The sequence below is a fragment of the Acomys minous genome (assembly GCF_964271855.1).
Source record: "Acomys minous genome assembly, chromosome: 8".
NCBI lineage: Eukaryota > Metazoa > Chordata > Mammalia > Rodentia > Muridae > Acomys > Acomys minous.
Window position 1 is genome coordinate 18,030,177 of NC_140489.1, and position 22,310 is coordinate 18,052,486.

Consider the following 22,310-nt stretch of genomic DNA (forward strand, 5'->3'; position numbering starts at 1 on the left):
AGTTCACAATTGTCTGGAACTCCTGTTCTAGAGGATCTGACACCCTAACACATATATACATGCAGTCAAAAAACCAATGTACATTAGATTAAAAATAATTATTAAAAATAAAAATTTGGAGGACAAAAAAGTTACTGTCTCACAAGTTTTTACAACGTTTTCATGTTTCTAATGTTTCTGCATGTACACCTGCAGGCCAGAAGAGGGCACTGGATCTCATTATGGGTGGTTATGCGCCACCATGCGATTGCTGGGAATTGAACTCAGGACCTCTGAAAGAATAGTCAGTGCTCTTAACCTCTAAGTCATCTCTCCAACTCCCTCCTTTTTCTAAATTTAACTGATACATAAAAATACGAAAATTGTACATATTAGTGGACCTTTCAAATGATATTTTAATAAATGTACATATTGTATAATGTTTGCATTAGGTTAAATATAGTCTCTCCTCAGACATGTTTTACTTTTGTTCATCTTGTTTCTGTTTTCTAATGTTTCTTTTTATTTGAGACAGCATCTCATGCCTTATGGTAAAAGTATTAAATTCCCCTTTTCTAGCTTTTTGAGATATGTAGTACATTATAACTCTCTCCAGCCACGTTTCTACTTCCTTCTCCTTTAATATTAGGTAAATTGTATATCTTGAAATTCACTTTTTCCCTTATCTATCTTATCCAGTCTCCGATTGTTCCTATTTAGCATATATTATGCTACAGTTATACTCACAGCCTTATTGTTCTCATTTCTTTTTATTTATATACCTTTTCTACTCCAGAATTATTGATGCATGCACCCATTAAGACAGTTTCCTTCCATCTATGCAAAGACTTAAAAAACATTTAACTTCTGCCTGTTCAGCTGAAATTCAAATCAGCCAATTGTCTGCATTACCCCTATAATATCAGTTACTTTTGCATGTTTATTTTTCTATCAACTCAGAAATGATTCAACTCTGTGGTTCCTGGGCTGTTCCAACATGTGGTTGTATCATTAAATATCTTAATAACATTGCCATTGATCTACTGTTACAAACAATCGTGCAAACTACATTTGAACATATGCCATTTCACTCATATGCGAGTATAACATTGGGAAAATCCCTAACAGTCATCTGCTAATGAAAACTCTTTATCTATAGGTTTACATATGTGAATGCATTTGGATATTTTTTTATTTTTAGAAGATCAGGCAGGTAACAAAATTCAGTGATCGGAATAAATATTTGTAAAGCTCAGAGTATTTTCAAATGATGAGCAGAATATCAATATTTAAATAAAGATTAATGATACTTTAAAGAAATGAGGCAGAATATGCCAAAAATAAGTGTTGATGCTTACATTGTAAAATAATATAGTGAGGCAGTAGTGGTATATGCCTTTAATCCTAGAGGCAGAGGCAGAAGAATCTCTGAGTTTGAGGCCAGTCTGGTCTACAAAGTGAGTTCTAGGACAGCCAAAGCTACATTTTTTTTAAGTATTCTAATTTCTTTTTTTCTTTTCTTTTCTTTTTTTAAGTTCAGCAATCTGATTGTCCAGTTAATTGATATTCCTGGGGGGGGGGGGAATCACAGTCACCTTTAGCAGCATTGACTTCATGTAACAAATTGAACCAACTAAACTTGATTGTAAAATTATACTATCTTGGCCTTCAATGTCTCTCAAAGACTTGAGAAGGAATAAAACTTAAATTCCTGAGTGAACCAGCAGTGTGGGTTAGCAGTTTCCAAAATGTACAAATTGACTTAGATGGTTCGCTGCCTGAACAGTCACCCAACACTATATCGTTGGAGCCTTCTCAGCTATGTATGCTTCATCTATTAAAAATTCATTATCTTTCAGTTGCTGCTGATGCTCGGGGTAAAGAGTGGAAGGAATATATTATCAGAATGACAAGGTTTTACCACCCAACAAAGTCTCTTGACCCAGTGCAGAATGTGTCTGCTATTGAGTAAGGGTGATGCATGTTATAGGCCACGGAGAACTGAGGAGAGAATGTATAAGTCTGTTCAGGGATGCTTTGTGGATGCCAATCTGAGTGTTATCAGATTGGAAGGGAGAGAAAGAAGAGAGACAGAGACAGAGAGGCTACTGGACTGATTCACTAGTGACTAGTTAATACTATATTCTATTCTTTGTCATTTGAGGTTCAACAGAACTAGTAGAGTATGTATGTTTTTCAATATTTCTAAAGAAGATGGTTTTCCTCAAAAATATTGTTTTTTTAAAAAAAAGACCTTGAACAAAGAAAGTAAGAAGCCTAGATCAAAAGCTCACAACATTCATTGTTTTTTTTTTTAACTACATGTGTCCTAACAAAAACACTATGAAATTGCTGTGAAGAAACAACACACCAAGAAAGAGGAAGAGGCGTAGGATAAATTAAACTATAGGGTAAAAGAATGAAGAAAGCCAAAGAAAATAGCAGCAGCAGATTCCCAAAAATATATATATTGTGTACTGGCTGGTTTTATGTGTCAACTTGACACAAATTGGAGTCATCAGAGAGGAAGAAGCCCTCGGTTGAGAACCATACCTTCATGAGATCCAGCTGTAAGTCACGTTCTCAATTAGTGATCGATGGGGGAGGGCCCAGCTCCTTGTGGGTGGTGCCATCCCTGGGCTGGTGCTCCTGGGTTCTATAAGAAAGCAGGCTGAGAAAGCAGCGGGGGAAGCAAGCCAGTAAGCAACACCCCTCCATGGCCTCTGCATCAGCTCCTGCCTCCAGACTCCAGCCCTGCTTGAATTCCTTTCCTGCCTTTCTCCAGTGATGGACCATGATCTGGAAGTGTAACAGAATAAACCCTTTTCTTTCCAACTTACTTTCTGGTCATGGTGTTTTGTCACAGCAATAGAAACCTTAACTATGACATATAGTTTTAATGAGAGCTTTTGCTTTGTTTGTTGTTTTTGAGACAGGATCTTAGTGGGTAGCTGGCTGGAGTGGCTGGCCTGAAGCTCACTATGCAGACCATCCTGGCTTCAAACTCATAGAGATCCACCTGCCTCTGCTTCTCATGTCCTGGGATTAAAGATACATGCCACCAATCCAAGCAGTGGTTTCTTCTTATATGTCTGAATGCAATCAAAATTGAGCATCTTTTAAGTAACAAGAGGACCCAGTGAAGGATGCTTGAATCTCACTCAGGAGGGGAAATAGAATAGACAGAGGTAGTGGTTGAAGAGTGGGAACATGGCAGGAGAAGGAGCACAGACAGAAATAAGGGTGGAGATCAGACCTGGGAAGAGCTGGATCAGGAAGACAGAAGGCCTGCAAAGAAAAGAGAAACAGTGAGTCTGGGCATCTCTGACAGGTTGGAGACCGAAGTCAGAATAGGGCCTATTGAAGGGTATGAGGGGGACCCTAACTGAGAGTCTTAGTAGCAGGGGCCATAGAGACTGAAGAGGACACCCTCTAACTAGAAAAGACTCCGAGTGGAGGGAGGAGAATACCAACCCACCCACAAAATCTTTGATCCAAAACTTACCCTGCCTACAAGACATTCAGGGATAAAGGCAAAACAGATAGAGCAAAGATTGAGAGAATGTCCGACCAATGCCTGGTCCAACCCAAGACCCACCATCATGGAAGAGAGCCAACCCTGACACTATTAACAATACTCTGCTATGCTTACAGACAGGAGCCTAGCAAGTTGTCCTCTGAGGGGCTCCATCCAGAAGTGGTTGGAAACAGATGCTGATACTCACAGCCAAACATTGGGTGAAGCATAGAGAGTCTAGTGGAAAATTGAGGGGAAGGATAAAAGGACCACAGGTGACAAAAGCTCCACAAGAAGACCAACAGAGCCAACTAACCAGGGCCCACAGGGCCCTGTGGAGTCTAAAGGACCAACCAAGGACCATGCAAGGACTGGACCAAGGTACTCTACATAGATGTAGCCAATGGACAGTTCAGGCTTCATGTGGATCCACTAGTAAGAGGAGCGAAAGCTGTCTCTCTCGTGGATTCTGGTACCTGATTTTCTATCACTTCTCCCTGGTGGGACTGCCTTGTCAGGCCACAAGGGAAGAGAACGAACTCACACCTGATGCAACTTGATCAGCTGGCATGGGTAGGTAGGGGGCTCCTTCTTCTGAGGTGAATGCTGCCAACCAGATTCAGGATGTGAATCATGAAAGACAGGGTCTTCAGTGCCCTGTGATCTTCTGTATTCTCACTTTGTCATTCTATCACTGAATCTTTAAAATTTTGTTGTAATGAATACATTAAGATCCTATGTTGTAAAATATTGGGGAATGTATACTTCCTATGGTGGGATAAACTTAGCCTCCAAGGATTCTCTAAATATTTTATATGCCATGAGTCTTTCTTTCTTTCCCTCACCCCTGTCCAAATGCACCACCTCCTTTTGGGTTTACATGTTTATTTATTTATTCACTCTACATCCCAAAGGCAGCTTCCTCTCTCCTCTCCCTCCCAGTGCCACCCTTCCAGCCTCTTCCCATTTTCCTTTCTCCCCTTCTCAGAAAAGGGGAGTGGGATCCCTCCCCCCAACATCAACCCACCGCAGCAAATCAAGTCACATCAGGACTGAGAATATCCTCTTCCAATGAGGCCAGGCAAGACAACCACTCTAAGGGGAAGTCATCCAAAAGGAGGCAAGAAAGAGGCAACGGAGTCCATGTGAGAGACAGCCCCCACTCCACTTTCTAGGGGACCCACATGAAGACCAAGTTGCCCATAGGTTACATATGTGTAGGGGACCTAGGTCCAGATCACACATGCTCTTTGGATGGTGCTTCAGTTCCCGTAAGCCCCCATAGGCCTAGGTTAGTCGGCTCTGCTGGTCTTCTTGTGGAGTTCTTGTCCCCTCTGTCTCCTTCGATCCTTTCCCCGCAACAGTTTCACAAGACTCTCAGAGCTCTGACTAATGTTTGGCTGTGATCTCAGCATCTGTTTTGATCTGCTGCTGGGTGGAGCCTCTCAGAGGACAGTTATGCCAGACTCCTGTCTGCTGGCAGAGCAGTGTGTCATTAATAGTGTCAGGGGTTGGCTCTCTCTCATGGGGTGGGTCTCAGGTTGGGCCAGTCATTGATTAGACATTCCCTCAGGCTCTGCTCCATCTTTAACCTTGCACTTCTTGTAGGCAGGGTAAATTTTGGGTCAAAGGCTTTGTAGGTGGGTTGGTGTTCCTTTCCCTCCACTAGAAGTCCTGCCTGGCTAGAAGATGGCCACTTCAGTCTCCATGTCCCCCACTGCTAGGAGTCTCAGCTAAAGTCACCCCCATATGCCCCCAGGAGCCTACCCTGTCAGAGGTCTCCAGCTTGTCTCAAAGTTGCCTCCTTCTCAGTTTCCCTTCTCTCTCAGGTCTCTCACCTCTAATGTCATGAATCAAATGGACCTAACAGATATCTATAGAACATTTCACCCAAACACAAAAGAAGATGTATACCTTCTTCTCAGCACCTCATGGAAGCTTCTCCAAAGTGACCGTATATTTGGTCACAAATCAAACACCAACAAACGCAAGATCAAAATAGCCCCTTGCATCCTATCAGACCACCATGAATTAAAGCTGAAATTCAACAACAACAGAACCAAACGGAAAGCCTGCAAACCAATGGAAACTGAACAACTCCCTACTCAGTGACCCCTGGGTCAGGAACAAAATAAAAAAAAGAAATTAAAGACTTCATAGAAATCAATGAAAATGAAGGCACAACATACCCAAACTTATGGGAAACCATAAAAGTGGTGATAAGAAGAAAGTTTATAACACAAAGCGCCTTCATAAAGAATTTGGAGAGATCCCATACTAGTGAGGAGACCTTTTCCCAGGCACCCCAGACCCACCCCCGAAAGGCCCCAGTTTGCTTAACTAGTCCAACTCCATGACAGGCTTCAGGTTTTCACTCTGACTAACTAGGCCAAGTTACTAAACAATTCCTGGAAAACTCACAACTAACTCATGGACAGCTCATGGGCAGCTAATCAACTTATAGGCTAAAATGACCAGATGCCATGTTTTTATTACTTCATGGCCTTGGTAAAGAACACAGCTTGTCCTATCCAATCAAATTAAAAACCAATTCCTGAGTAAAAGCCAAAACCTCAATGACTAAAAAAAAAAAAAAAAAAACCTCAGTAACCAAACAGCCAATCCTGAATCTCCTTGGATACTCTGACTCTCTTCTGACCAATCAAATTTTGTGGCAGATCCCCCGACTGTCTATAAATTGGGCCTGGGTACTCATTTCTTGGTCACCCACTAGAGGAGAGAGGTGATTCTGGAATAAGCATTCCTTGCTTTTGCATACAACCTTGGGGTCTTTTTCCAGCAGATCACCTAGACCCTAGCACTAGCAACCCTAACAGCACACCTGAAAGCTCTAGAACAAAAAGAAACAAACACACCCAAGAGGAATGGACAGTTGGAAATAATTAAACTCAGGGCTGAAATCAATAAGTTAGAAACAAAAAGAACAAAGAATCAATGAGACTAAGAGCTGGTTCTTTGAGAAAATAAACGAGAGAGACAACCCTTAGCCAAACTAACTAAAAGGCAAAGGGAGAGTAAAATCAGCAAAATCAGAAACGAAAAGGGAGACATAACGGCAGCCACCAAGGAAACTCACAGAATTATTACTTTACTTCAAAAGCCTAGATGCCACAACATTCGAAATTTTTAAATGAAATAAACAATTTTCCTGATAGCTGCCAATTACCAAAATGAATCAAGATCAGATAAACAAATTAAATAATCCTATCTCTCCTAAGAAAATAGAACCAGTCATCAAAATCTCCCAAATAAAAAGCCCAGGGATGGATGGATTCAGCACAGAATTCTACCAGACCTTCAAAGAAGAGCTAATACCAATTCTCTTCAAGTTATTCCACAAAATAGAAACAGAAGGAATATTACCAACTCATTCTATGAGGCCACAATCACCTTGATATCTAAACCATACAAAGACCGAACAAAGAAAGAGAATTTCAGATGAGTTTCCCTCATGAACATCGATACAGAAATATCTGCAAACCAAATCCAAGAACACATCACAAATATCATTCATCATGACCAAGAAGGCTTCATCCCTGGCATGCAAGGATGGTTCAATATATGAAAATCCATCAATGTAATGCATCATATAAACAAACTGAAAGAAAAAAAAACACATGATATCTCCTTAGATGCCAAAAAAGCATTTGCCAAAATTCAACACTCACTAATGTTAAAAGTCTTGGAGAGATAGGGCCTACAAGGCACATATCTAAACATAGTAAAGGCAATGTACAGTAAGCCTATAGCCAACATCAACCTAAATGGAGAAGCTCTATGAACCTCCATGTGAATTACACCAAGAAGGAAAACAAGACTGAAATAAATTAATAATTAAGGAAATACATTCATTCTAGGTTTAGTCCAAGGATAAGGCCCACGTGCACATCACAATAAAGAAGACCCTATGAATATAAAAACAAAGAGTGAATGGTTGTCTATACATGATGAGACAGACACCTGTTTCTTAGAAAAACCTTGACATAAAAAGCTCTTGTTTGAACACATTACATGCGTTTGAAATCAGAAAGATAAAACTTCTGTTTTGAGCTCATAATGAGCATATAGATAAAATCACTGCTTTAAACTTATTATCTACTTAGATATTAGGATCAATACCTCTACTGTAACTCCCTTTTTATATAACTGATTTAATCTATTTTTGAATGAGGTAATTTTCCATATATAAAGAACCTTTGTATTAGATCATATAAAAACCCAAGACAGAATTAAACAGTTGTTGAAACCATCTGCTTCATCCAAAAATATATCTATCTGTTTATATGTCTGTCTGTATATATTGTGTATATGTATATATGTATATATTTTTATATCTGTCTCTTTATGTATATGTGGATGAATGGTGTCTGTGGGAGCTCCCTTGGTGTGGGGTGTGTGTGTGTGTGTGTGTGTGTGTGTGTGTGTGTGTGTGTGTGTGTGTGTGTGTGTTTCATAAAAATCTGCTTGCTTTGTTTGCCAGGTGGTAAATAGCAATGCCACCAGCTGAATCCTAAGAGTTTAAAGTGTAAATAGCAAGGCTATGAACCTGTAAGATGAAGAGTTAAAGTACATAGAGAAACCCCAGCCACTAGCTAGTCACTCTCCAACTCTGCAACCCACCTCGGTTCACTCTGTGTGCCAGAGCTGTTCTCTAGCAGATGGGGGGGGGGGGGGCTTGTCCTCAAGGGTCTAACAGCCCTTTTACCCTCATCATTAGCATTCTCAAAAGCTAGAGACCCAAGCAGAATTTCCCTAGCACTTGGATCTGATAGTGCTCTATTCATTATTGCTTCCTTAAACCTTTTTAAATCTTGTCCCTCTATAGATTGCCACTTGAATTCTTGATAACCCTGTAGATTTTCCTCTTCCCCTTATCAAAACCAGGAAAATCATTTTAGTTTTTTTTTAAACAGATATAGACCATCCTGCAGTCTTATTACAAAGTGGTGTTATATGTTCTGGCCTTTTATCTTCTGTGTCTGTCTTAGTATCATTTTATTCTTTTTTTAAAGGTGTATTTCTTGATTATGTGTACAGTATTCTGCCTGCATGCCAGAAGAGGACATCAGATGCCAGTATAGATGATTGTGAACCACCATGTGGTTGCTGGGAATTGAACTCACGACCTCTGGGAGAGCAGTCAGTGTTCTTAACCTCTGAGCCACCTCTCCAGCCCCTCGTTTTCACTCTTCATTATGAATCTCACCAATTTTTCTTCTAAAGTTTCTTTCCAAATTTCATCTTTTTTATTTTGCTTTATTTCTGATACCTTAGCATTTTCCTCAGTATGATCTATAAATTCCTGTAATTTTTCCTCCAGGGTTTGTTTTTCTTTCTCTGTTGTTCATTTCAGTCTATGAAAATTTGCATCTTTTGTTCTAAAACTGGTTTCCACCTTTTAATTTTTCCTTTTATTGGTCATTTTGATCTATCAGCCTCTCTAATTTTTCTTCCATGGCCTGTCTCATTTTTCCATAGTCTCCCTTTTCCTCTATATTTTTAATTATAAATTTTTATAAGCCTTTTCTTAAGGCCTTTTGTTTTTATTTGGGGGGTTGTTTGTTTGTTTGGTTGTTTTTTGTTTGGTTGGTTGGTTGGTTGGTTTGGTTTTTGGCTTTTTGGTTTTTTGGGGGGTTTTTTTGGTTTGGTTTGGTTTGGTTTTTGGTTTTTTGGTTTGGTTGGTTGGTTGGTTGGTTGGCTAGTTGGTTTTGGTTTTTTCAAGACAGGGTTTCTCTGTGTAGCCCTGGCTGTCCTGGAACTCTCTTTGTGACCAGGCTGGCCTCAAACTCACAGAGATCCTCCTGCCTCTGCCTCCCAAGTGCTAGGATTAAAGGTGTGTGCCACCATACCCAGCTAAGGCCCGTTGTTTTAAAAAGGAATGGAAATCATTATTAGAATCAATATAATTAATACCAATATTTGTAACCTCTATCATTAGGTCATCAAAAACAGCATTATATAAAATCCAAACACTTGGTGTCTTTGTGTCTTCCTCCATTTTCAACACAGAAAACCATCTTTTTCTTTCATCTCAAAACCTCTCCATAAGGACTTTACTTTCTGAGGCCCAGCTTCCCTTCAAGACTTTACCAGTTCAGATAGATGATTGAAATTTCTCAGCCTGTCTCTGGCTCCTGCTTCCAGAGAGGGGCATTTCTGTCTCTCTCACTGGATTCTCACTCCTCCCCAACTCTGAGAAGTTAATGGGTCCACAGATGTTTGCTCCTCCAGCCAACACAAGTCAAACAGCAAGAACCACCTCAAAGGGAATTAGCTTCCTCCCTGGCCTATCAAAGTCTGGCTGTGAGGAGTGTGCTGGTGTTAAAGAGCCACTTTTTTCTTCTTCTTCTTCTTCTTCTTCTTCTTCTTCTTCTTCTTCTTCTTCTTCTTCTTCTTCTTCTTCTTCTTCTTCTTCTTCTTCTTCTTCTTCTTCAGAGACTTTTTAAAAGAACTGCCTCTGCTTTGCCTCGCTGGGGTTCATTTCAGTTTTGGTTTTTCTGCAACCAGTGAGAGACCTTGCTGCACTGTTGGGGGTCTGTTCAGGAAGCTATGAGCTCCTCCTGTCTTAGAAACTGTGGTTGCTGTTTTTCTGAACGGAATTAAATAACTGCTCTGTCTCTATTTAGATTCTATGTAAATTCTTGTTAAATCAATATAAGTTCTGCTCCACTTGGTATGCCAAGATGTTAGTTATTTTTGTAAAATATGTGTTTGTTTTTCAGTTTTTCTCTTAACAGGGCTAACAGACAAATAACTGACTATTATATTATTTGTTTATCAAGCTTTATAGCACAAACCTGAGAAGTTTTAACCTGTTAACCCTCTAAGCTAGTCTGATTTCCACCCAGCAGAAATCCCAGAGACATTTGCAGTTTGTTGCATTCTCTGCTCCAGCTTTTCTCTCCTGAGGTATCCTGGACCTCTACCCATGGCTGAATCCCCTACTTCCTCCTCTAACTCCTCTTTCCCTGGCTGGCAGGAGGTCCAGCCCTATTCTCTCCCCTGCTCAGCAATTGGGTATAGGGTTCTTTGTTGGTATTTCAGGGGCAAATGGAGAGCAGTGTTTACACAACATTGAAACAAGAGATTCTCAGAACAAGGATTACAAACAGTTATGGGGGATACATAAACCAGCATTTGAGTTACGCAATAACCTTATGCTTACAGCATAATAATGTTTTCAATTTTCTTCAAATGTTAGTTGGACTTTTTTATTCTATTTTGTTTGTCTCATTGAGCCAATTGTTTGTTTGTTTGTTTGTTTGTTTGTTTGAGATAGAGTTTCTCTTATAGTCTTGGCTGTCCTGGACTTGCTTTGTCAATTTTTTAAAAAATGTTTACTTATTTATTATGTATACAGTGTTTTGCCTGCATGTACACCTGCACACCAGAAGATCTCATTATAGGAGATTGTGACCTACCATGTGGTTGCTGGGAATTGAGCTCAGGACCTTTGGAAGAGCAGCCTCTTAACCTCTGAGCCATCTCTTCAGCCCTGCTTTGTCAATTTGTATTGGATTGACTATTTTATCAGTTTCCATTATAGGTACAAATTTCCAGTGAGAATTTTGATGTGAAAATATTAATGTCTTCTCCTAACCAGATGTTTCTCTCTTTATTCTCTTCATTATTCCATATGAATACAAACTATTAATTTTTACAAGTTCAAATTGTCTATCTTTTCCTTTATGAATAGTCCCTTTTAATTCTTGCACTCCATGTAATAATTATTTTCTTACCCCAACATTATAAAGATGTTTCCTTCTCTTCTAGCAGGTAGAATATTTCAGATTTAATGCATGAGCCTCTCAAGAATCTCTAATTGTGTATGTGTTGTGGAGTGATATCAGTTTTTCTCTCAAAGCTGCCCTAACCTCATGTTAGATGTTTAAGGGTTTAAGATATTCTATTTTCTACCCTTCCAGCAAGTGTCCTAACATATCCATAAATAGCACATCATCGTACTATTTTTTAAATACCCATGATTGTTTTTGTAATCAAATATAGTCACGCCATTAGATCACAAGCCTTGTTCTCTACAGACACTGCACCCGATTCTTCTACCAGTCTAAATGTAAGCAGTTGTGAAACCCTTGCCACCATTGGATGGAGAGACAGACAGACAGACAGATAGATAGATAGATAGATAGACAGACAGACAGATAGAAAGATAGGAAGGTAGGAAAATAGATAACAGTATTATAGTGGATACAAGAAACAGTTGTCCCTTGGTATGCATGTATTTCATAATTCTAGATTCTGCAAAGAATTTAAAAATATTCAGACAAAATTATACCTGCACACATGTAGGACTTTTTCCTTTCTGTCATTGTTTTCTAACAGTAAACTGTAACTATTATTTACATAGTGTTGAAATTGTATTAGGTATATATATTCTAGTAATATGTAATGTAGAATATATAAGAGGATGTACGTAAGTCACATGAAAATGTTAATTATTTTTAAGATATATCTACTTATTTATTATTGTATGTGCATGGGTGTTCTGCCTGCGTGTATGTCTATGCACCATATGTTTTCAGTGTCTGAAGAGGCCAGAAAAGGGAACAAATCTCCTGGAACTGGAGTTACAGACTGCTGTCAATTACTATCTAAGTGACAGGAGTCAACCTGGGTCCTCTGAAAGAGCTGTTAGTACTCTTAACCACAGAGCCATCTCTCCATCCCTAATGCTAAACTATTTTAAGGGTAAAGGACTTGAATATCCTTAGTTTTTTTTCCACATTATGATTCACCTATTTTCATTATTATAATTTACTCTTTTCTGAAGTCTCAACCTGTGCTACAGAGTGAAATGAATGTATATATTTTTATATTTTTAATTGGGCCCAGATATACATACATACATACATACATACACATATAAAATTATATGTACATACTTATTATACACACAAGCCTGTAGTTGCCTCTCCATCTTTAAATGCATAGATATTTTTCATTTTTACTTATATTTAAAAGTACAAAATCACAAGCTGAAAAAAATTTTTTCTTGTGAATTAGGAAAATTTTCCTTCTGAATTTCCTTGTGAATTATCTTCCAAGGTAGCTCTTTATTTCTCTACCAGAAAATATATTTTTTTTTAAAACCCTGAATGGATAGTAACACATGTACAAAATGATTATTTCTTAGAAAGTGTTGAAGCAGCATTTTCATCATGTACATCTTTTTCCCTTATGGTCTAACATTCCTGCATGCATCTGAGCCCATGTGCTTTTGACATACTAGGTGCCAGAAATTGGTGTGCTGATATTCTAAATTTGAGGACAGAAAGCACTCGGCTACTGAAAGGAGAGATCAGTCATGGCTCATTGACTCTTTGAGGAGGTCCATTAGGATCAAAATTGGATGATTTCTATGTGATAGGAAGGGTGTCCAGATCTCTTTCATAACCAGACATTGTCATCTGTATCACAGCTGGAGCCACTAGCCTTGCCTTTGTAGGTGCATCTTGTCCCAGCACAAATTTGGAACCTCAACCTGAAAATCTAGTCAACACTCTGAGTCTAATTTCGCATCTATAGTTCTCAACCTTGACGATAACCTTGTGTGAGGTTGGGGAGCTAGAACATGTGTTTAATACTTATGAGAGCAGAGGCAGCAATTCATTCAAGCTCTATAAAATACTGAAAGATTGTGTCACTGTCCCAATGGCTAGAATTTTAACTGCCCAAGATTACTGTTTGATAAAGGAGAATAACTCATATGCAGCAACAAAACCATAACTAAAATCACCTTAAAATAAAATAGAACATTTGTTTTGAGGTTATTGGGTATAATGCTTGATGACAGGGTTGGTTGTGTTCATTTGGTATCCCTGTTACTATTTTTTTAATATATTTTATTAATTTATTCATATCATATCTCAATTGTTATCCTATCCCTTGTATCCTCCCATTCCTCCCTCCCTCCCATTTTTTCCCTTACTCCCCTCCCCTATGACTGTGACTAAGGGGGATTACCTCCCCCTGTATATGCTCATAGAGTATCAAGTCTCTTCTTGGTAAATATCCTTAGAGTTTCTGAGGGGCCTTGAAGGCACCACGGGCCACACAGATAATGTCTATGATGTGACTGCCACCTCGTGGACAATGATCATAAGACACAGCAATTATAAAATGTCTTAATTTCCAAGTATCTAAAATATGAAACATGTGATTACCAGTGCAAAATGACACTATATCAGCAAAGCTTTATGTTTAAAAAAAACTCAATGGACAGTAAGAAAAATATATAATTTCTTTCTAACCCTGATACATCATTGGCTTTAACTCTAGCTCAAGTCAGAAAGGATTCTCTCTCTCCTTTCCTCTCCTCTCCTCTCCTCCTCTTCTTCTCTCTCTTTCTTCTCTCTCTCTCTCTCTCTCTCTCTCTCTCTCTCTCTCATGACTAACAGTCCATTCTCATCATTATGCTCTGAGGCATAAGAAGACCACAACAACCTCAGAATGAAACTGCCCAGAACAAAGCGGCAGAAACTTTAAGGCACGTGCCGATTAATACATATGCTGGACCTGCCAGACCAGAAGAGGCCATAGCGGAGTCCAGGAGTCCAAGGGACTCACCAGGAAAAGACTTACATCCTCCCCCTCCTCCACAGGCCAGAACGCTAAAAACCCCAAGACTGCAGATTTCAATGGCTCCACCTGAGCCCTCCCACAGAGCACCACAGGGAGGCTGCTAAAGCACAGGGGTCTAACAATTTCACCTTTCCACTGAGCACAGCAGGACCATCAATTCACTCCAAAAGTACTTTGTTGTTTCATCTCTTGCATGGTTGTGTATCATTCTTTTAGATACTAGGACTGTTTATGTTTTTCTACCCGGTATACTATAGGGCATCCTTTACTCTTCAACCATATCTTCCCTTTTATCCCTGTATCTCCTGCTTACTTGCAGCCTACCCCCTTCCTTTTATTTCTAATTGAAACATTCCACGGTCTTGACAAAAATCTCTAAATCTATAGCCTTAAATTTTCCCATCCTTGCCAGGCATGGTGGCGCACCCCTTAAATCCCAGCACTCGGGGTGGCAGAGGCAGGTGGATCTCTGTGAGTTTGAGGCCAACCTGATCTACAGAGTTTGTCCAGGACAGCCAGTCCTGGGGCTACACAGAGAAACCCTATCTTGAAAAGAAATTCCCATCCTTGCTAATGTACCTCCACCTTGATTTTACTCTTTTCAAAATGTATCTAATACTTAATCTTTATTCCTACCCACCCTATTTCTATTGCATTCTAGAAAAATAATTATTACATTTATTGACTTGCTTGTGTGTATATGTATGTAGGTATGTGCATGCCATGGAACACATACAAAGGTCAGAGGATAAGTGCAAATTCAGTTCTTTTCTCCTACTGCTTGGGTCTCATGGATGTAACTCAAACCGTCAGGCTTGATGGTAAACAACTCTATTCCCTGGGTCACCTCATCAGCTTCCACTCCTTAATCTTATTCACAAAAATCTGACAATACTCCTTACTATCTTTTGTTGTTTATATTTCAACAGTTACTGAAGTCAAAAGAGCCACTGGTAATGTCTCTTAAAACACTCTCATAGTGGTAATACCTAACACATTAATACTTTATTCAGGGAAAAACATAAAATTTTCACCAGGAACCCTGAATTCCTGGTCTGGGGAGCTATTTTCTAAACTACTCATTCAATTCTACCACACCCAAATCACATGTGAACACTGCAAGTAAGTCAACTGAAAAAAAATATAGCTGATAAGAAATATATCAAAGCCAAGTGGTGTGATGCACACCTTTAATCCCAGCACTTAGGAGGCAGAGGCAGGAGGATCAATGTGAGTTCAAGGCCAGCCTGGTCTACAAAGCAAGTCCAGGACAGTCAAGGCTACACAGAGAAACCCTGTCTCAAAAAACCAAAGAAAGAAAGAAAAAGAAAAAGAAAATAAAAAAGATAGATACATATTGGTAGACCAAGGGAATCAAGGCATGGGAAAAGAGATAATAATGTCAGTTCTTAGTGTGAAATGTCAATTGCTTTCTGAAAAACTTGTCATAATTTATAATCATCCAGTACTGAATGTGTATCTAGTTCCATTAAAGTATCACCTCTGCTGAACTCTGACATTTAAAAAATCTTTATAGGCAAGAACAAGTTAAAGGCACACCTGCCCTCAGACCCTTCCCAAGCCACTGACACCCCTTCCTGCCCACCCTCTGACTCCACCTCCCTCCCCCACCCATACCTCAGCTGAGTATCTTCTGCTTAAGTGTGTGAAAACCCGCAAAGAACAGAGACACACTGCTGGATCGAAGGCTACACTAGCTGCCAGAAGTCCAGCCTGCAACTCTGACAGAGACTCCCTGCTGGATCCGAGGTCACACAGGCTGCCAGAAATACAGACCACAAAGTCCAGAAGACCAAAGAAGAAACAGAAACCAAGGAACAAAACACCCATCCAACAAAGAGGTCTGAATGTTGATAAAGGAGCCAGAAACACACAATCAGAACAAAGGAAGGATGGTCAACAAATTGTTTGTCTAACTGGATGTCTGCATGTAGAGGAATGCAAACAGATCCATATTTATCACCTTGTGCAAAACTCAAGTCCAAGTGCATCAAAAGCCTCAACATAAAACCAGATACACTGACCCTATAGAACAGAAAGTAGGGAATAGCTTTGAATGCATTAAGCACAGGAGACAACTTTCTGAACAGAACTCAGATAGTGCAGGCACTAAGATACAAAGATCTGTAAGAGTAGATTCAATAATCTACCCTTTTTTTTATTGTTCCTATATTATTTCTATATCATCTTTTTTTTTTTCTTTTCAACCCTTCTCCTCCTACATAAGAAAGAAGAAAGCTGGGCTTGGTGGCACATGCCTGTAATCCCAGCACTCTGGAGGCAGAGGCAGGAGGATTGATGTGAGTTCAAGGCCAGCTTGGTCTACAAAGTGAATCCAGATAGCCGAGGCTACACAGAGAGACCCTGTCTCAAAAACAAAAAACAAAAACTAAAAAGAAAGAATAGAGAAAAGAAAAAGAAAGAAAAATGCCAAAGTTGGGGTTGGAGAGATAGATAGCTCAGAGGTTAAGAGCACTGGCTGCTCTTCCAGAGGTCCTGAGTTCAATTCCCAGCAACCACATGGTGGCTCACAACCATCTATAATGAGATCTGGTGCCCTCCTCTGGCCTGCAGGCACACATGGGGGCAGAGTTCTGTATAAATAATAAATAAATAAAATCTTTAGAAAGAAAAGAAAAGAAAGAAAGAAAGAAAAATACCAAAGTCTAACCTCCTATATCTGTTTCCTCCCTGACCAAGACCATTAATAAACATCCATCACCACTGAAAGATCAAAAACCACCCACCCCAACTTTTGGGAATACTGCTCATCCCTCTCTTAAAATTGCTTCCTGCTGATTTGGGATATAGATTACTTTGGGGGTCCCCAGAAATTGGGAAAATGGTCAAGTCTTAAGAAAGCTAGCTATAGGCTGGGGAGAGGGATCAGAGGTTAAGAGCACTGCTTGCTTTTCCACAGGTTCAGAGTTCTATTCCCAGCAACCACATGGTGGCTCACAACCATCTATAGTGTGATCTGGTGCCCCCCTCTGGCCTGCAGTTGTATATGCAGGCAAAACATTGTATACATAATAAATAAAAAATCTTAAAAAAAAAAAAAAAAAGAAAGAAAGAAAGAAAGAAAGAAAGAAAGAGAAAGAAAAAGAAAAAAGAATGTGGCGCCCGCGCCACTGCAGTACCGAGTTGAGGGCGAGGGACTGCGGATTTAACTCATGCACACACATGCGTGCGCGCGCGCACACACACACACACACACACAATAACACAGCAGGTCCTTTGTGCTAAGAGAGCAGCAGCCGCAGCAGCAGCCCCGGCAGCGGTTTATTATTCTCCCACGTCCAGAGTTCCAAAGAGCCTTCTTATAGGCAGCAAAACAGGAATCCTCCTCCCAGGTGAAATCTCTCAAGAGGTGATTGCACACAGGAGGACAAGTCTCGAGGAAGGGAGGGGCGCATTTTCAGAGCAGTAAACATGACTAGCTAACCAAGATAAACACAGTCATGGAAGCTGCTAGAAACAGGACATGAAACAGCAAGACAGGCAGGCAGCCCAGTCAGGCCTGGTTCCTACAAAGAAAGCTAGCTGTAGCACACTCTCTATATGATGTGAAAATACAGCCTTAAATGAAGTCCTGACTGAACCAGTCTGTGAGTCTGGACTGTCTTAGCCATTTTGAAGCTGTTCTGGAAGCAGATTCTTGAGGAAACAGCTATTGAGGCAGCTGTGAGGCTGGGTCACCTGGAATACTTGTCTTCTTTGGTATCTGGTACTTTTTCTTCAAATGTTTCACTTGTTCAGTGGTCTCTGGGTGCCTTAGTTGGATGCTTTTGTTCTCCTGGGAAGATAAAAACAAAACCCTGTCCAGGACACCCAAGGCTACACAGAGAAACCCTGTCTCAAAAACAAACAAACAAACAACAACAAAAATTTGCCCCACCTCTAACTCTGTGGGATTCCTTTTTTGGTAGGTTATATCTTTCCTAGAGCAATATATATATATATATTATTTTTGGCAGTAGGGAAGGCACTGTTTATAACTGAAATTTTTAAAATTATTTTGAAAAATTGAAACATTTAAATGTATTTGTTTTTAGATCACTTTAAATTTCAGCCTGCCTTTTGCAGGTGGCTTTTACATTTAAATCACTGTAATTTCTATGTGCCTGCATCTGCCTCCCAAGTCCTGGGATTAAAGGTGTGAACCACTACACCTGGACCTAAGTTTTTCTCTACTTGGAACTTGCTCTGTGTCAGGCTGGCCTTGAATTCAGGAATCTACACACTTCTGTCTCCTGAGTGTTGGGATTAGAGGTGTGAACCATCACCACCCTGTTCATTGTAACTCTAGAATTTAGAAAATTACTAATTTATAGAGCTCTCCCTGTCTCTGCTGAGATTAAAGGCCTGGGCTACTACTACCCTGCTCAAAATTTTTATCTTATCTCCAAATTACTCCAACTCTTAGAGATACAGAAAACAAATTTTAACTGTAGTAATCCTTTAAACTTACTTAACATATTTTAAATCTCTTAAATATGCTTTTAATACCAAACAATAGCCTTTATAGTTAATCTGAACTGAATGGTAAAGCTATCTGATGAACTAGCACCTCTCTTAATTAAGGACACCTCTCCTCTTCAAATCCAATCTTTACCAATTTTGATGGTATCCATAGCTTTTTCTTCTCCTGCGGAAACAGGAGGTTAAAATTCTGTGGAAACAGGAGGTTAAAATTCATACCCTGACTCCCATTCTGAGGTCAATGCATCTTTAAAATATGCAGGCTTATTTAACTCAGCATGTTTTTTTTTTCTACTACCCAATGTCTCTCTGCAGCTGTTGTCCCTTTCTCATTAGCATTTAAAAAATTCAAAGTCAAACTGGGCATAGTGGTGCATGTCTTTAATCCCAGCACTGGGGAGGCAGAGGCTGATGGATTGATGTGAGTTCGAGGCCAGCCTGGTCTACAAAGAGTCCAGGGCAACCAAGACTAAACAGAGAAGCCCTGTCTCGAAGAACCAAAAAAATAAATAAATAAATAAAAACTCAAAGTCAATAAATCACTGTGTAGTCTATCTTTGGCCTCTTTATTACCCCCATTCTGTTTATTAAGTATATCTTTCAAAGTGGGATTAGATCTCTCTATAACTGCTTGTCCTGTAGGATTGTGCGGTTTATCTGTAATATGCTTTATGTTGTAATATGCAAAAAAAAAAAACCTGCTTCGTTTTACTAGAGACATATTCTGGAGTGTTGTCAGTCTTAATCTGTACAGGTGATCCCACTATATCCATAACTCCTAATAAACGTGTAAGTACAGAATCAGCTTTATTAGAACTTAAAGCCATTGGAATTCTACATATATGTCTACAGTGTGGTGCCTATCCTTTAATTTTCCAAACTCTGCAAAACAAAATACATCCATTTCTCTGGGAACCTTTTGGGTTCCTTCCTGCAGGTAATGGAGTTTGGTTATGCAGAGAACAAGTAGAACGTTGCCTTACAACTTCCTTCGCTTGCTGCCAAGTGACAGAAATTTTTCTTCAAACCTTTTCTGTTTGCGTGGCTTCTTGTGAAATTCTGAGGCTTCCAGCGCCTTTGCTATTAACAGCTGATCAATTTCATCACTACCTTGTGGTAAAGGCTCTGGTAGGCCTTTATGGAATCTGATATGTGTGATACACACAGGATGATTTCTATTTCTAACTACTTGTTGCAGTTGAATAAATGGTGAAGTTGATTTTGAATCATCCAGAGTAAGGTCAACAGCTTCAATATGTAAGACAACTCTTTCTGCATATTGAGAGACAGTAGCTATATTAAAAGATTCATGAAAATCACATGATACCATAGGAATGGCATACAACTCTGATATTTTAACTGAATCATAAGGGCTCTGAACCACTTTACTTATTTTTCCTGACTTATAACCTGCTTTTCCTGATTTACTTGCATCAGTATAGAATGTAGGTGCTCCAGAAATTGGTGTCCCTTTCACCATAATACAAGGGGAAATCCAATTAGTTCTTTTTTATAAATTGAAGTCCCTTTTTGTCTTTTTGGGGGGATATTTGTTCTCAATCTCTCCCAAGAAAAAATATGTAAGTTCCTTGCCTATGTACTTTTTTTGCCCATAATGAAGCAATTTCAGCATTTGTAAAGGGTACCACAATTTCTACTGGGTCTAGTCCTACTAATTATCAAAGTCTCATTTTTTTTTTCTTTCAGAATCAATTCAGAAATATTTTCTACATAGGTTTTAAAATTTTTTTTAGTCTTTATGTGCTAAAAATATTCATTCTAAGATACAAACTTCTCTCTGAATAAGAATTCCCATGGGAGAATGGGTAGAAGGCAAAATAACCAAAATAAAATCTAGCTTTGGTTCCAAGAAATCCACATGTGCATCCTGTAATCTTTTCTGCCAAAGCCAATTCTCTCTCAGGCTCAGCCTCAGCCTCAGCTGGTAATTTTCTTATCACCTTGTAAGGTTTGAAATAAATTATTCAGCTCTTGTGAGTTAATCCAATTATGGCCTGTAGCCAGTTAATATCTCCCAGCAATTTTTGAAAATCATTAAGAGTTTGTAATGGATCTCTCCTGATTGAGCTTTCTGTAGTGGAATTTTCTGTAAATCTATCTTATTTCCTAGATAGAATCTCTTCTTTGTATTTTTTCAGGAGCAATTTGTACCTGTTTTTTCTTTTCAGATTTGCTTTTCAGAAGTACCATTGCCTTTTCCAGGACATGCACTAATTGTTGTTGCAACATCTGTAGTGCTGGGGGGATTGATTTTTATATGATTTGTATTTCAATTGCAATTGCATCCATTGAGAGCATTTCAGAGACATATTAGAGGACACATCAAATATAAGTATCAGCTCATAAGTGAAAGTCTGAATAGTGTACAAACAATAATGATCAATTATCTTTAATTCCTGGTTCCATGAAACACATCCACAAGATTTATTTACATTTTTAAAATACTCATTTGATACAATGCTATAGAACTATTGTACTATTATAATCCTAGTTGCTATTGGTCAATAGTTCCACATTCCATTTCTTACTTTTAATACATGGAAAATATTTTTATCACTTAAATGGGTTTGTTTTGTTTTGTTTACATTGTTCTGGAAAATATAAAAATGTAACAAATCCTATACAGATTGGATTTTTCTGCTTTAGTCAGTTCTTATGATCTAGAACCCATTCTGTAGATCCAAGCTCTGCAGAGACTAGGGGTACAACAAGGATGCCTTTACACTATGGGAGAAGCTCATCAGTGGCCATGTTTTCAGAGCCCTGTGGGAAATTAAAAGAAAGCCATTTGGGTTTGATGGTAGTTTGAATGAGAAATTCCCCCATGACGTGAGTATCTGAATCCTTGATCCCCAGCTGATGGCTCTGTTTGGCAGGTTTAGGAGGCATAGTATTCCTAGAAAAAAAAAAGTGTGTCACTAGAAGCAGGCTTTGAGAGTTTAAAGGCTCACGTCATTTCGAGTTCGCTTTCTCCGCTTCCTGAGTGGCTCAAGATGTGAGCTTTCAGCTTGTTACTCCAGCTGTGGGTCTGCTGTTTCCCTGCCATGGTGGACTCTTATGCCTTTGGAACCATAAGCCAAATCAACCCTTCCTTCTATAAGTTGCCTTGGCAATAGGATAGTAACTAATACAGGTTTCTTGAAGAAGCCAAAAACCATTATGTAATACCCAATGAGAGGGGAATGTGACTATCATGGAGGACTGGAAGAACACGGTGATTGGGCCAGATGTTGGTTTCAAACATGCAACATACAGAACTCGTGTGCTTTCAGGCTGTACTGTTTAAGATCAGAGGCTTTTTCTTGTTTTATAATTGCCTCTTACTAAGATTATCCTGAATAAGAAGAGATCTCAGAGCCCCAAATTCATGGGCATTTACTAAGCAGAAAAGCTTAAGGCAATCTTGGTGCTGGATTGATGGCTCAATGGCTTTAGAACTCTTGTTGTGGTCCAGAAGTCCCACGTTTGGGTCTCAACACCTAAGTGGCAATCTGTTCCAGTTCCAGGAGATCCAATGGCCTCTTTTGATCTCTGTGGCACCAAGCAGGCAAGAGGTGCACATATACATAAAATAAGTAAATAAATAAATATTTAAAGCAATATTATCATCATAATCATCATCATCATCATCATCATCATCACTACACTTAAAGATAATCTCAAATAT